A 16704-nucleotide genomic window follows, 5' to 3' on the forward strand; every position below is an offset into this window, starting at 1 on the left:
CAATTTTTTGAGAAACCTCCATACTGTTTTCCAGAGTGACTGTACCAGTTTGCATTCCCACCAACAGTGTAAGAGGGTTCCCCTTTCTCCACATCCTTACCAACATCTGTTGTTTCTTGTGTTTTATATTTTAGCCATTCTGACAGGTGTGAGGTGGCATCTCACTGTGGTTTTGATCTGCATTTCCCTGATGATGAGTGATGCTGAGCATCTTTTCATGTGTCTGTTAGCCATCTGGATGTCTTCTTTAGAAAAATGTCTGTTCATGTCTTCTGCCCATTTCTTAACTGGATTATTTGGTTTTGGGGTGTTGACTTTGATAAGTTCTTTATAGATTTTGGATAGTAACCCTCTATCAGATATGTCACTTGCAAATATCTTCTCCCATTCCATAAGCTGTCTTTTAGTTTCATTGATTGTGTCCTTTGTTGTGCAGAAGCTTTTTATCTTAATGAAGTCCCAATAGTTTATTTTTGCTTTTGTTTCCCTTGCCTCGGAGACTTGTCTTGCAAGAAGTTGCTATGGCCAAGATCAAAGAGGTTACTGCCTATGTTCTCCTCTAGGATTTTGATGGTTTCCTGTCTTACATTTAGGTCTTTCATCCATTTTGAATTTATTTTTGTGTATGGTGTAAGAAAGTGGTCCAGTTTCATCCTTCTGCACGTTGCTGTCCAGTTTTCCAAACACCATTTATTAAAGAGACTGTCTTTTTTCCACTGGATATTCTTTCCTGCTTTGTCAAAAATTAGTAGACCATCTAGTTGTGGGTCCATTTCTGGGTTTTCTATTCTGTTCCATTGATCTATGTATCTGTTTTTGTGCCAGTACCATACTGTCTTGATGACTACAGCTTTGTAATGTAGCTTGAAGTCCAGAATCATGATGCCTCCCACTTTTTTTCTTTTTCAGGATTGCTTTGGTTATTTGGGGTTGTTTGTGTTTCCAAACAAAAATCTTGAATTCATTTAGAAATGTATCAAATGCCTTTTGGTACCTATTGAGATGATCAAATCATTTTTCTTCTTTCTGTCAATCTGATGAAGTACCTTGATTAGCTTTCATATGGTAAACCAAATTTGTACTCCTGGCATAAATTCTACTTGATCTGATGCATTTGACTAAATTTTTCCTCTGATTCTTCTACTCCATTTAGCCTCATTTTCTCTGATTTGCTTTTTCCACCCACATAACTGAGATCAAAATTTAGTGAGTTACATAATGTAATATGACAATGTATTTTGAAGATCAAAATCACGATTTATAAGAAGAAATCATATTTATGTTAAATAATACAAGGGCTATGTTATCATACTTTACAAGATACTAGCAATCTCTTAAAGATTATCTAAAAACAACATTCATTATGGCTACAGCCAAGAAAGTGGCAATAAACTGAGGGTTTTGAAATAGATTCTGACAACAGTTACACACAAAATACAAAATTATGACCAATACTAACCCTAATACCTTTAAGGAAAGGTCTGATTTCAAGTCCAGAATCATGATGCCTCCCACTTTTTTTCTTTTTCAGGATTGCTTTGGTTATTTGGAGTCATTTGTGTTTCCAAACAAAAATCTTGAATTAATTTAGAAATGTATCAAATGCCTTTTGGTGTCTATTGAGATGTATTATTTATGTCATAAACATGCATATCAGAAAATTCTAGATCATGACGCTACTTAAAGTATTACAGTTAATTAATAAAACCAAACTAAAATAAAACAGACTGGATCTAAGAGGGAGAAAAAGAACAAAAACATAAAGAAGCAAGATGCTTCCTTTATTTTAAATATGGGTATGTGGCACTGAATCAGGCTTTTTAGTAGTAAAACGTTGCAACACAATCACTTCCAAACAAAACAAAACACAAAAAAATTAATGTATAATTTTTTTAAAGATTTTATTTATTTATTTGAGAGAGAGAGAATGAGAGAGAGAGAGAGCACATGAAGGGGGGAAGGTCAGAGGGAGAAGCAGACTCCCTGCTGAGCAAAGAGCCCAATGCAGGACTCGATCCTGGGAGACTCCAGGATCATGACCTGAGCTGAAGGCAGTCGCTTAATGGTTTTGGGGTGTTGACTTTGATAAGTTCTTTATAGATTTTGGATAGTAACCCTCTATCAGATATGTCACTTGCAAATATCTTCTCCCATTCCATAAGCTGTCTTTTAGTTTCATTGATTGTGTCCTTTGTTGTGCAGAAACTTTTTATCTTAATGAAGTCCCAATAGTTTATTTTTGCTTTTGTTTCCCTTGCCTCTGGAGACCTGTCTTGCAAGAAGTTGCTATGGCCAAGGTCAAAGGGGTTACTGCCTATGTTCTCCTCTAGGATTTTGATGGTTTCCTGTCTTATATTTAGGTCTTTCATCCATTTTGAATTTATTTTTGTATATGGTGTAAGAAAGTGGTCCGGTTTCATCCTTTTGCACGTTGCTGTCCAGTTTTCCCAACACCATTTATTATTTATTATTGTTTCTTGTGTTTTATATTTTAGCCATTCTGACAGGTGTGAGGTGGCATCTCACTGTGGTTTTGATTTGCATTTCCCTGATGATGAGTGATGTTGAGCATCTTTTCATGTGTCTGTTAGCCATCTGGATGTCTTCTTTAGAAAAATGTCTATTCATGTCTTCTGCCCATTCCTTAACTGGATTATTTGGTTTTGGGGTGTTGACTTTGATAAGTTCTTTATAGATTTTGGATAGTAACCCTTTATGCCCAGGCGTCCTAATGTGCAATTTTTATCACATTCTAAAAATCCTATTGGCTTTCCCTCACAAGAAACCTGAGAGCTTGCTACTCCCTCACGTGACTTTTCACAGCCAATACCTCAAACAGGAATAAGAGCCAAGAATCTATCACTAGAGAATGAGATGAGTCATTCCATATAGAATGGGTCCTTAGAGGGTTCTTTTAAGCCCCAATCAAAAAAGCACACAGAGATGGATGGGGTCCAAGCTGTGAAAACAGACAAAAGGAAGAGAGAAGTAAGATACAAGTGTTGCCAGCATGGTTTTCCCCTCTTAAAAAAAGAGATTAAGTAGGAGAGCAAAAGACAAAACTCATGGATGACGTCATCAACAAAACTAGGTCACAAAGAATTCTCAGCAACATAATACAGGTAGGTGGGGCCAACCACTGACAGCAGTGAGACCCATGTGAGAATGAAAGCAGGCCGGAAACAGGAGAAACCAGATCCTAAGAGCTGGGCAAATGAGAGATTGACACCTAGTGGTCAGTTTTAAAAGGAGGGGCTCCCACTCAGGTGTGGATCTAGGCCCAACAGGTGAAACTGGGAGGGGCTTCATGGTGAGAGCAAGGCCACTACAGGAAGTCAGAAAGGTGCTAGGCAGCTGACCATCAGGACTCTCAGGAACACCCAGTGGGGCTTCCTTCCAAAAAGAGAGAGCCCAGATTGAGGAGAAACAGCTGGGAGTAGAGCCCAAGTCAATCAGGGCAGGGCACCTGGGCATGAAAGAGAGAAAATGTTCAAATACTAGCGGGGGAGGGGACGAGAGGAAGCAAATTATCACAAAGCACTGAAGAGAGGAATGCACAAAAACCATTAATACTTTGTGATAGGGGCGACTGGGTGGCTCAGTCGTTAAGTGTCTGCTTTCGGCTCAGGTCATGATCCCAGGATCTTGGGATCGAGCCCCGCATCAGGCTCCCTATTCCACAGGAAGCCTGCTTCTCCCTCTCCCACTCCCCGCTTGTGTTCCCTCTCTCGCTGTGTCTCTCTCTGTCAAATAAATAAATAAAATCTTTAAAAAAATTGTTTTTAAATAAATAAATACTTTGTGATAGAATCAGAAAGGAGAGAAGGACATTCTGGCCAACTCCCAACCCTATACATGAACTTCCTTCTAAAAATACAACTTCAGGGGCACCTGGTGGCTCAGTCAGTTAAGCCACAGACTCTTGATTTTGGCTCAGGTCATGATCTCGGGGTGGTGGAATGGAGCCCTCTATCAGCTCTACACTCAGCAGGGAGTCTGCTTCTCTCCCTCTCCCTCTGCCTCTGCCCCTCCCTCCGCTCATGCACACTCTCTCTCTCTAAAATAAATAAATAAATCTTTAAATAAATAAATAAAAATACAACTTCAGCAACAGAAGAAGATTGTGGTCAATCCCCCATTCAAAAATATCAAAAAGAGAGAAAAATGTTTCCCATAACATATATTCAGAAAACAAATATTCAGAAAAATATGACTACAGAGCAGATGAAAACAGTGAGCTCATATTTCAAAATGAGTTAAATGAAATTAAGAAAATAGGAGAAGCTATGAAAAAAACAGCATAAATGAGATGGCCAGACACAAGGCGTGGATGAAAGGAGCTGACAGAGCTCAGAAACAAATCTAAACAAAAGAAAAAAAAATTCAGGGGTGAAGACTAAACCCGAAGGAATGACTAGAAACCACAGTAAGTACAGTAAGAGAATAAATTTGTGAAAATGAGAAGAAAGGGGAAACTAAAACAAATGAAGAAAGGAATAAAGAGCATAAGAGAAAAATGATAGACATAAAAGACAAGCAAAAAAGAGCCAACATATGCATGGGAAGAAAACCAAAGCAATGGAACTAAAAAAAACACTTTTAAAAGAAGTATAATTCAAAAATATTCCCTAAAATAAAAGGAGACTTGAACCTTCATATTTATAAGGCACACCATGTACCTGGGAAAATCAACCCAGAATGGTCAACACTCTAGTCAAACAATGGAACTATAAAGAAGAAAAAAAAATTTTACAGCATTTAGACAAAAAGACAAAGTGACTCTTAAGGAAAAGTAAATCAACCTGGCATCAAACTTTCCAACAGTAACCTTCAAAGCCAGAACACATAAGAGTAGCATATTTCAGATCCTCCAGGAAAGATAATGTTCACCAAATTATATCCTGAATACCTTTCAAGTATAAGGTCACAGACCAATCTCTTACAAGCACATAAGATATCAGATATCAGCTCTTCCTGCTTCATCTTCCTCCTTCCCTTCCTGAACAGTTCAGTCCTCGCTCAGCCAGCAGGTAGAGGAAAACAAGGTAGTCACTTGCACAGGGGGTGGGGATGAGGGCAGGGAGCAACCACGATGGCCTAAGGTGGGATGCAGAAGTCCAAGTGGGTTGAGGAAGGCATTCACAGAAGAGGGCACCTAGCAGAACCTGAATGGGAAGAGGAAGACGTCAACATAAGGGAGGCATGACTTGGAGTGTTGAGGCACAGGGGGGTAAAGCCTGACTAGAAAGTCATAGTCCAAATGGGATGAAAAGGACAATCTGGCTTGGGATGCCAAAGCCCAGGCAGGGGAAGGGGGCATCAACGTGGGTGAGGGAGGGTGGGGAGGCACCCCAGTGTAGGGAGTCAGAGGCCAAGTAGGATGGATGGGGTACAGGGGATAAATGCCTAAGTGGGGTGAAAGGACATCCACATGGGGATATCCTGAAATGGGGAGTGAGATCCCAAGCAGAGTAAGAAGAACATCCATGCAAAGGGCAAAGGGGGCAGTCAGGCTGGGACATCTGTTACTTGCAGGAGAGTTGAACAAATAAGTTACTACATTAAGGATAATAGGAGTCAGTTTCTCACTGTTGAAGAAAAGGGATACAAACATGGAAGAGGAGTAAAATAGGGGCGCCTGGGTGGCTCAGTCAATTAAGCCTCTGCCTTCGGCTCAGGTCATAATCTCGGGGTCCTGGGATCAAGCCTCGCATCGGGCTCTCTGCTCAGCGGGGAGCCTGCTTCTCCCTCTCCCACTCCCCCTGCTTGTGTTCCCTCTCTCACTGTCTCTCTCTCTCTCTGTCAATTAAATAAATAAAATCTTTAAAAATAAATTAATTAAAATTAAAATTTTAAAAAAAGAAAAGGAATAAAATAGAGTGAACTTTGTGGTATTGAATCGGAATTGGAGTATTTCTTTTTTTAAGATTTTATTTATTTATTTGACAGAGAGAGACACAGCGAGAGAGGGAACACAAGCAGGGGGAGTGGGAGAGGGAGAAGCAGGCTTCCCACTGAGCAGGGAGCCCGATGCAGGGCTCGATCCCAGAACCCTGGGATCATGACCTGAGCCAAAGGCAGACACTTAACGACTGAGCCACCCAGGTGCCCCAGGAATTGGAGGTACTGATATGATTCCAGTTAGATACTGGAATATGATATGATTGATTGATTGATTGATTGATGAATGGTGGATGGATGGATGCAATGTGGGACAAATCTGAGACAGTTTGAGCTTCAAAATAAATAATGATAATAATGGAGTATAATCCACCATATGAAATAGGAAACCTTGAGTCTGATATGAATGAATGAATGAATGAATGAATGAATTGAAAATGTGATGAGGAACAGAGTATTTATACAGTTTCAAAGTATATCCCCACAAAGTGCTAATTAACTACAAAGAGGGAAAGAGTAACTTGACAGTAGAGAAGCCTGGCAAACATCACCTCAATCAAGTGATCACAGTGAACACATCAGTTGTGGGAACAAGTCAAAAATGTGTGCCACCTGACTGGATGCATTGAGAACACAGCATCAATTTTTTTTTAATTTATTTATTTTTATTTAAATTCAATTAACATATGATGTATTACTGGTTTCAGAGGTAGAGGTCATTGATTCTTATATAACACCCAGTGGCCATTATATCACACGCCCTCCTGAATGTCCATCGCTCAGTTACCCCATCCCCCCACCCCCTCTCCTACAGCAACCCTCAGTTTGTTTTCTATGCTTAAGAGTCTCTTATGGTTTGTCTCCCTCTCTGATTTCATCTTGTTTTCTTTTTTTCCTCTCTTCCCCTACGATCCTCTGTCTTGTTTCTTAAATTCCACATATCAGTGAGATTATATGATAATTGTCTTTCTCTGATTGACTTATGTCGCTTAGCATAATACCCTCTAGTTCCAACCACATCATTGTAAGTGGTGATTTCATTTTTTTGATGGCTGCATAATATTCCATTGTGTATATGTATACCACATCTTCTTTATCCATTCATCTGTCGATGGACATCTGGGCTCTTTCCATAGTTTGGTTGTTGCGGACATTGCTGCTATAAACATTGGGCTGCAGGTGCCCATTCGGATCACTACATTTGCATCTTTGGGGTAAATACCTAGTAGTGCAATTGGATAGCAGCACTTTTGTAGTGTTCTTCCCAAAGATGCACAGCCTGAGTCTAATCATCAGATGGCATCAGACAAACCCAACTTGAGGGACATTCTACAAATTAACTGGTTTGTTATCTTAAGGTCATCAAAGTCAAGGAAAGTCTGAGGAACTGTTCCAGATAGAAGGAGGTAAAGAGAAGTGACTGCTTAATGCAATGCATGATCCTGGCTGGGTCTTTTTGATTTAAAAGATGTTATCAGAACACTTGGTCAAACTCTGAGTTTTGTCTGAGTATGAGATGTTAGTATTGTGTCAATGCAATTTTCCTAATATTGAGGTTATCGTAGGTGAATGTCTTTGTAGGAAAAACACACTCAAGTATTCAGGGGCACAAGGCATCAGGTAAGCAACTTATTCTCAAATGATTTGTAGGGAAAAAATTTCTTGGTGTAGTACTTTAACTTTTCTGTAAGTCTGTGATTGCTTGAAAATAAATAAAATACATAAACAAAGAAGGTTCAGGGCATATTGTTCCCATGAGCCCTTCCTGAAAGCATCTACTAGAGAAGAAACTTCAGACAGCTAAGAAATGATTGCAGAGGGTTGGTGAAGGACCCGTGGTGGGCACTGAGCATATTTAACTATAGAACCAGGACCAGCTGATGGAGATAAGGGTGCCAGGACCGTATGATTGACATGCTTGACAACGCAGATAAAATACAAACATGAAAAATGAGTAGAGTGAGGGGAGCATATATAGAAGAAGGACCTCACCAATTGCCTATCGGTATTAACTATGAGTAAAATAATTTTATTTTAAATCAGAGGCAGGATTGGAGAAAAGAAATGGAGAAGATTTATAAGCTATTCCAAACATTACTCATGGTAGGACACCCAATACACAGGACCAAAAAGGGGATGGGTATTTAAGGTATTATACAAAGGTATTACCATAAAGATAACCAGGAGGACAAAAATCCAAGTCTTCCTATATATCCGAGGAGATAGCAAGAAAGACAGAGAGAGCAAGAGAAAGAAGGAGACTACAGAGAAACCATACATATGCAAACAAAGAGAAGGGCCACTGTACTCAGGCGACAGCTTTCTCAAGCATTTGTGACAACCACTCAAGATCTGCTCATGTTCCAGAACATGACTCCAAACATGCCCCAAACACAGAAAGATGGGCACCCTGGGAAACGGTCCATATAACCACACGGTAAAGGGAGAAAAACAAAAGCCCACATCTTTTTTCAGAAAATAGAGCAAGACAAATATTCGGGATCATACCTTCAAAAATGTTTGGTAAAAGTTTTCTTCAGAGTTGTGATCTAGCTTAGGAATAAACACCTTTTCAAGAGAAGACTTGTCAGTGAAAGAGGCTGAAGGAAGGGAAGGATACTCCTGGGATAAGGCTCACAAAAGGACCGGTAAAAGTTTTCTCAAGAGAAAAGATCCTACCTTTTCCCCACCGGGGAGGCAACACGCTCCAGGGCTTATGATGATGGTCAGGTTACGAGGCTCACGCACACGGCGGCCTTGGCAGAACGGGAAGTTGAAAAGCACATACCTATGAAACGAAAAAGAATAAACTTTAAAATACTGATTAGACTGCTAATTACTTAGGTTTATTTAGCAAAGCTGCTGCTTTTATATTTTCTGTTCAGGGCTTTAATATAAATCATTGCATAAAGTTGAAATTCTCTTTGAAGTATTAATTAATTACCTAAGGGGAGCAGAAGGGAAAATCATTTCCTTCCACATTTGAGCAACCAGTATGTTCTCTTCCCCTAGGTGACCTCAAGGGATAGGAGCTTCCCACGGTTTCTCCAAGGGACCGTCCTCCGTACTGGTGGGCTCAGACGCCATGATCTGGTGTGACCTCACGGCAGGGAAAGGCCTGGATGCGCCTATTCATGCCTGCCCTTGGTCCCAGCTGAGCACAAACACACAACTGTTACAGGTACCCATCTAACCTACGTCTTTTCAGTCTGATGACACTTTGGGTCTGTCGCCAGTGGTCAATGCCCTCAACTCTTCTCCTCATCCAGTTCAACTATCATCATATCCCTCTTTAGGCCGGTCCTGAGTTTAGGTCAACACAATTAGCATTGATCTAACACATACCTAATGTCAAGCCCTGGGGCAGCCACAGGAGACACAACACCAACTAAAACACTGTTCCTGCCCATGAAGAGCTCAGCATGGTCGGAAACAGACACGAGAAACAGATGACCGAACATACTGCAATAATGCACCTGAACAGACATGATTTCACGGGACAGACAGCGCAGAGGAGGAAGGCACCAGCTCTGCTAGAGTGATTCAAAGATGCTTCAGACAGAAAGAAATAGTCACACTGGATATTCAAGAATGAATACGAATTTGCTAGAGATTTGAGGGTAGGGGGATGTCAGGGAAAGAGATGAGCACATGAGAAACCAAGAAGGCAAGAAAGAGCATGGCATGTTCCAGATCTCCAAGCAGGTCAGGATAACCAAAGCATAGGAGGTCCATGTGGGGAGGGGATGAGATTGGGTGCCAGCCGGGGGACTGGCAGAGGCCAGAGCCTACATGGTCCTGGGTTCTGCGCCAAGGAGTTGAGGATTTACTCAAAGGCAGTGGCCCAGAAGAGGCAGGAGTGTGCTGTGGTCAGATTTCAGCTTCAGAAAGACCACTCTGCTGGTTGAATGGAGGAGAGCAAGACCAGAGAAAGAGAGACTGATCAGGAGGTTCCTACAGGGCAGCAGAGCAGTGAGACAAGTCGGCCTTGGGAGGCCACAGACCTGGGTTTCATGCAAGCTCATCATCTCATCATCTCATAATGCAAGACTTTCGCTTGACCTCCTTCTGTCTCACCTCACCTCACCTCAGGACTAGCTTCATTGGCCTGCAAACTTCATGGTAACAGAAGGTGCCACACTTAGAAGGGCTCTGTGCTTGCTTTAATCCTTTGTTATCCCTCTCTTGAAACTCTTAATAAGATCTAAACAAAGGGTCCCACATTTTTATTTTGCACTGGGCCCTACAAATTATGTAGCTGGTTCTGCTCACCTCTGAGTGTAATAATAGTACCTATACATGTAGAAAACACAGTGTCTGGTACTAAGTCCTCCACAAAATGGTAACTATTTTATTACTATCATCATCATCATCATCATCATCATCATCATCATCATCATCATATCCCCAAGAAGAAGAGGAGGGGCCTATAATAAGGGGCCAGCAGAGAAGATGGGAGGAGAAGGAAAGCAGAGGATGGAATGGGTAGGACATCTCTCCAGAGGGTGGAGAAGGTGCACAGGAAGGATGCAGGAAGGTGGGCTGGGCAAGGCGTCCTCACCCAGGTTAACACTAGCAGCAGCCTTAATAAAGTGGAAAAACTTTCAAATATCCACAGGACTCTAAACTAAAGCACACCTTCAACATTCATATCCAGATCCGACTCTTTCCTAAAAAGTGAAGTCTCGTTGCTACTTCTATGCAGGTTTTAGCAATTTCAGAATGTAATGCAAGAGGGCTAAAGTGTAGTATGTGGCCTGTGGTCCTCAAAAGTTCAAGTTCGGGGTGAGGAAGCCAAGAACGCAATCTCTTGAGAAAAGGGAGCACATGGGATCAACAAACTAACCAAGCTCTCATCAAATTAATCTGTGACCACTAAAAGCCAGAAATTTAATGAAAAGACTGAGGGACTGTTAAGAAATATTCCTAAAGCAAACAAAAGTATTAGGTTGAGCCATCTGAAATTGCCATATCCATAGTCAAATATCAGCAATTTCACACAGCTCAACCAACATTTCCCTAAAAATATAGGTAACCATTAAAAAGGCAACACTAAAATAAAACATCACAGTAGCCAAAGAACATTATGCCTAAAAAGAAAAGAAAAGAAAAAGAAAAAAGAAAAATTAGACATCTTTTAAAAAGATATCATTAATCACTCTTAGAGTCAGAGAGCAATAAATATTAATTCTCTTAATGTAGTAATTCAGGAAGAAAGCAAACATTTTACTAGAAGACATCAACAGAATGGGACCAGGGAAGGAATAAGTGAACAAGCATACTCGCAAAAACTATAGCTGAAGAAAATATGTATGGGTGAAGAAACAAATAGTATAATAAAAACAATTTTATACTTGAACTACGGGCTATCATAACACATGTTCAATAATACAAAAAAATGGCAATTTATTAAAACATGAACTCGACTTGATAAAAAAGCAAATTAGTGACTGGGTAATTCCTCTATTTATTATTTATTGAGCTAATAACAAATGCACAAAGAAATGAGACAGAAGGCTTTAAAACCTATTGGAAACTTCTTTGTGGAATTGGGCCAATCAGATCTTCCAGGCAGTTCTAACTCGTGATATAAAAGGCCCTCTAGAGCATTTGGATGGGCTTTTTAAAAATATACACAGCTGCTTGACACCAGGATGCCACTATGGGGTAGGTTAAATGGCTACCAACAGATACAAGGCCTCCAGCACTTTTTAATTCTTTAATTTTTTCCATTCTCGTTTTAATGATATCCTTAGAATGAGATGGGGGTTGCACGGTGATGTGGATTCCCCACTCCCCCAATAATATTAACAAAGACTGAGGACTGCAATTAAGGTGTCAAAATATAGGAAAGTCAGAGATGAAAAAGTAACCAAAGGGTTCAGATGATTGCGGTCTGTTCTCCCAGCTCCTCTTAATCCATCAGAAGCATTTGACACAGTGATTTTCCCTTCTGCTTGAAGTACAGTCTTCATGTGCCTCCTGGCTCACCATTGTCTCCTGGTTTTATTTCAGTTTCCACTGGCCTCCACCTCTGTTCCCCCTGCTAGATTTGCTTCCCTTTCCCAGATTCTGTTAGAGTTCCACAGAACTCAGCCTGAAAACCTCTTCTCTATAGACCTAGAGAATCTTCCATGCCTGGGGCTTTAAATAGGACCCCAAATGTAGTTCCGCGGCCCCCACCCCTCTCCTGAGCTCCCAGCATGCATAACAAGCTGCCCATTCCACATTTCTACTAGCATGGCTAACAGGTATTTCAAACTTAACATGGCCAAAACAACTTTAGATCCCCACGCCTCCCCCCGAGCCCATCCCCTTGTTGTCCAGTCTTCCCCAGTTCAGTAGTGAGACTACAAACTAGGAGTCATTCTATCACAGCCCACATCCAATCCATCAGCAAGTTTTGTGAAGTCTGTCTTCAGAGGATATCCTGAATTCCACCATTTGTCACCATCTCCACCTGTACCACCCCCATCCAAGGCACTCTCGCCTCTCCCCCAGATGCTCACAAGAGCCTCGTACCTGTCCCCCCATTTCCACTCCCACTCATCACCCCCAGGTTACGTTTTCATTATTCAGATCAGAGCATTCTCCCAGTCCAATGGCCTCCCACCACCCTCGGAACAAAGTGCAAACTCTACTGCTTCCAGACATGGAAGTGTACGTTAATACAGTTCCCGCAGAGAACAATCTGGCAATGTCTAGTACACCTGAAGATCAGGACACCTTCTGAGCCAGCAATTCCAAATCCTGGCAGCTCCCCCCAGAAAAACTCTTGCAAAGATTCTGTACAGAGATGTTCTCTGCAGAACTGTTTCTAATAGTTAAAAAAGTATAAAATATATAATTGTCCCTCAGTAGAAAAATTGAAAAATAAGTTGTTTTTTTTTTTTTTCACCTGATAGAATGCTATATACTGGGGTGCCTGGTTGGCTCAGCTGGTTAAGCATCAAACTCTTGATCTCAGCTCAGGTCATGATCTAAGAGTGAGTTTGAGCCCAGCATTGGGCTCCCAGCTTTGGGTTCCCAGTGTGGAGCCTACTTAAAAAAAAAAAAAAAAAAGAATGCTGTATACTCATTAAAATAAATAAATTAGATCTATGAGTACAGTGATAGAATCTATTTTTGATGTTTGACCACTGATGGCATTCGAGCCCCCAACACACTTTCTTTCCCTTTTGCCCCACATCTAGCCCAACCTATAAGAAAGCCAGGGCACTCCCTCCCTTGGTTCTGGCAAGAAAGTTCAAAAAATGCTGCTTCTGGAACCTTCTCTCCACCTCACCTCCTAACCACAACAAAAAACAGAGCCACTGTCCTTCCTGCCCCTCCCACCTTCACTCTTTTTCACTCCAAACCAAACTCAAGCTCTTCTCCTTCCGGGAATATCCTTTTTTATCATCTCAATGTTTTATTTTTTCCAGCTTTATCAAGACATAATTGATATATAACATTGTGTAAGTTTAATACATTGGTTATTTGATACATTTGATACATTTATATATTGCAAAATGTATCATTGTGGTTATTTGATACATTTATATATTGCAAAATGATTACCACCATAACATTAGCTAACACCTCCATCCCATCACATAACTACCATTTCTTTTTTATGATAAGAATATTTAAGATCTCCTCACTTAGCAGCTATCAGGTATATAATACAGTATTACTCATTATAATCATCATTGGGTACATTAGATAACCGAGCCTGTTAACTTATAACTGGAAATTTGTACCCTTTGACCAATATCTTCACATTTTCCCCAACCCTCACCCAGCCCCTGGTAACCACCATTCTTTTTTTTAAAAAAATTTTATTGTTATGTTAATCACCATACATTACATCATTAGTTTTAGATGTAGTGTTCCATGATTCATTGTTTGTGCATAACACCCAGTGCTCCATGCAGAATGTGCCCTCTTTAATACCCATCACCAGGCTAACCCATCCTCCCACCCCCTCCCCTCTAGAACCCTCAGTTTGTTTTTCAGAGTCCATCGTCTCTCATGGTTCGTCTCCCCCTCTGATTTCCCCCCCTTCATTCTTCCCCTCCTGCTATCTTCTTTTTTTTTTTTTCTTAACATATATTGCATTATTTGTTTCAGAGGTACAGATCTGAGATTCAACAGTCTTGCACAATTCACAGTGCTTACCAGAGCACATACCCTCCCCAGTGTCCATCACCCAGTCACCCCATCCCTCCCACCCCACCCCCACTCCAGCAACCCTCAGTTTGTTTCCTGAGATTAAGAATTCCTCATATCAATGAGGTCATATGATACATGTCTTTCTCTTTTTGACTTATTTCGCTCAGCATAATACCCTCCAGTTCCATCCACGTCGTTGCAAATGGCAAGATCTCATTCCTTTTGATGGCTGCATAATATTCCATTGTATATATATATAACACATGTTTATCCATTCGTCTGTCGATGGACATCTTGGCTCTTTCCACAGTTCGGCTATTGTGGACATTGCTGCTATAAACATTGGGGTGCACGTACCCTTTCTGATCCTTACTTTTGTATCTTTGGGGTAAATACCCAGTAGTGCAATTGCTGTATCATATGGTAGCTCTATTTTCAACTTTTTGAGGAACCTCCATACTGTTTTCCAGAGTGGCTGCACCAGCTTGCATTCCCACCAACAGTGTAGGAGGGTTCCCCTTTCTCCGCATCCCCGCCAACATCTGTCATTTCCTGACTTGTTAATTTTAGCCATTCTGACTGGTGTGAGGTGGTATCTCACTGAGGTTTTGATTTGGATTTCCCTGATGCTGAGCAAGATTGACCACTTTTTCATGTGTCTGTTGGCCATTTGGATGTCTTCTTTGGAAAAATGTCTGTTCATGTCTTCTGCCCATTTCTTGATTGGATCATTTGTTCTTTGGGTGTTGAGTTTAAGAAGTTCTTTATAGATTTTGGATACTAGCCAAATGAAATAAATGGACAAATATTGTATGGGTCCACTTATATGCAGCACCTAGAGCACTCAAATTCACAGAGACAGAAAGTAGAAGGGTGGTTGCCAGCGGCTGGGGTGAGGAGATATTGGGGAGTTATTGTTTAATCGGCACAGAGTTTCCATTGGAAAGAGGAAACAAACTCTGAAGATGAGTGGTGGTGATGGTTGAACACCAATATGAATGTACATAATGCCACTAATCTGGACACGTAAAATAGCTAAAATGACAAAATTTTGGTTATGCATATTTTGCCACAATAATAAAAACTAAAATCCAACTATATGGTGTTTCCCAGAGATACACCTACATAAAAAAAAAAAAAAAAAGGTAGAAAATAAAGAACAGGAAAAAAGAAAAGCTTAATTAAGGAAATCTAGAACAACAGTATTGTAATAGACAAAACAGATATTAAGAGAAACGTTATAAAGAAGTATCAAATAATAATAAAAAAAATTTAGCCAGGAAGGGATAATAATCCTTAACTTGTTTATATCTAACAATACATATAAAAATGTATAAAATAGGGATGCCTGGCTGGCTCAGTCAGTTAGGCGTCTAACTCTTGGTGTCAGCTCAGGTCATGATCTCAGGGTCCTGAGGTCAAGCCTTATGTCGGGCTCCGCATCCAGTGCAGAGTCTGCTTGTCCCTCTCCCTGTACACCTCCCCCCGCTCTTTTTTTTTTTTTTTTTTAAAGATTTTTTATTTATTTATTTGCGAGAGAGAGAATGAGAGACAGAGAGCACGAGAGGGAAGAGGGCAGAGGGAGAAGCAGACCCCCTGCTGAGCAGGGAGCCCGATGTGGGACTCGATCCAGGGACTCCAGGATCATGACCTGAGCCGAAGGCAGTCGCTTAACCAACTGAGCCACCCAGGCGCCCTCCCCCCGCTCTTTCTTTCTTTCTTTTTCTTTCTTTCTCATAAATAAATAAAATCTTTTTTTCAATGTATAAGATATATAAAGCAAATATTATAAAGAGATTTAAATCAGCACTTTCAGAAATTGACCAATCAAGAAGGTAAAAAAATTTGTAACGACAGATTTAAACATCATAAATAACAAGTCTGAGAGAATGGAAAGATATAGAGCCCTGCACTTGACAATTACAGAAAACACATTATTTTCTACCAACATGAAGTAGATAACAAAAAAAGATACACCTTATCACAAAGAAAGTCTGAAAAAAAATTATATCATATAAAGCATACTCTAAACCACAATGCAATAAAATTGGATGCTCACAACAAAAGAGAGCCCCCAGAACTGACCCATGAAGGACTAGCAGGTTAGGTAATTCAAAACAATCCTTCAAGGGCAACTGATAAACCTGAATTAAACATGATTTTTAAAAATCTTCTTGAAAGCAGAAGCTAGCTAAAAAGAGAATAAAGAATTACTGAAACAAAATCTAAGAGGTTAGAGCCCAGAGAAGTAACTCAGCATTCAATATGCCTTTTATCTGTATGGCATTTAACAATTTAGAAGATAAGAATACAAAAACTGAGGTATAATTACGAAAGGAAGGAGATAAAAGTGTAATTGCAAGATCCACATCAAGCAGAAAGTCTTATCAGCAATCCTCCCCTTTCAGCTGAGACAAGACCTCAAGACTTGGTTCATCTGGGTGGTTCTGGGAACCTGAGGTCTTGATCTTGCGGTAAGGTGGTCCTAAACTAATAGGACACCCAAACTACTGATATAGCAAACAAAAATTCTCTCTGGAAGAAGATTCAATTATCCTATGTCTCAAGATTTTCCTACAAATAAGTTTGCAAATACAATGACCAGAAGACAGTATTTATGGGGGGGAAGGGACCTTGTAAGAAAGAACC

The 16704-nt window shown here is 40.5% G+C and overlaps 1 long non-coding RNA gene across 1 annotated transcript in view; it reads right to left on the bottom strand.

Moving 5' to 3' along the window:
• Positions 1-16704, bottom strand: part of LOC144380226 (uncharacterized) — a 169352-nt gene that overhangs the window by 65911 nt on the left and 86737 nt on the right. The window contains exon 2 of the long non-coding RNA XR_013444164.1: positions 8581-8689. This is a non-coding gene — a long non-coding RNA (uncharacterized LOC144380226). The remainder of the gene's footprint in view (positions 1-8580; positions 8690-16704) is intronic.

This window comes from Halichoerus grypus, chromosome 15 (genome assembly GCF_964656455.1).
Source record: "Halichoerus grypus chromosome 15, mHalGry1.hap1.1, whole genome shotgun sequence".
NCBI classification, from domain to species: Eukaryota; Metazoa; Chordata; class Mammalia; order Carnivora; family Phocidae; genus Halichoerus; species Halichoerus grypus.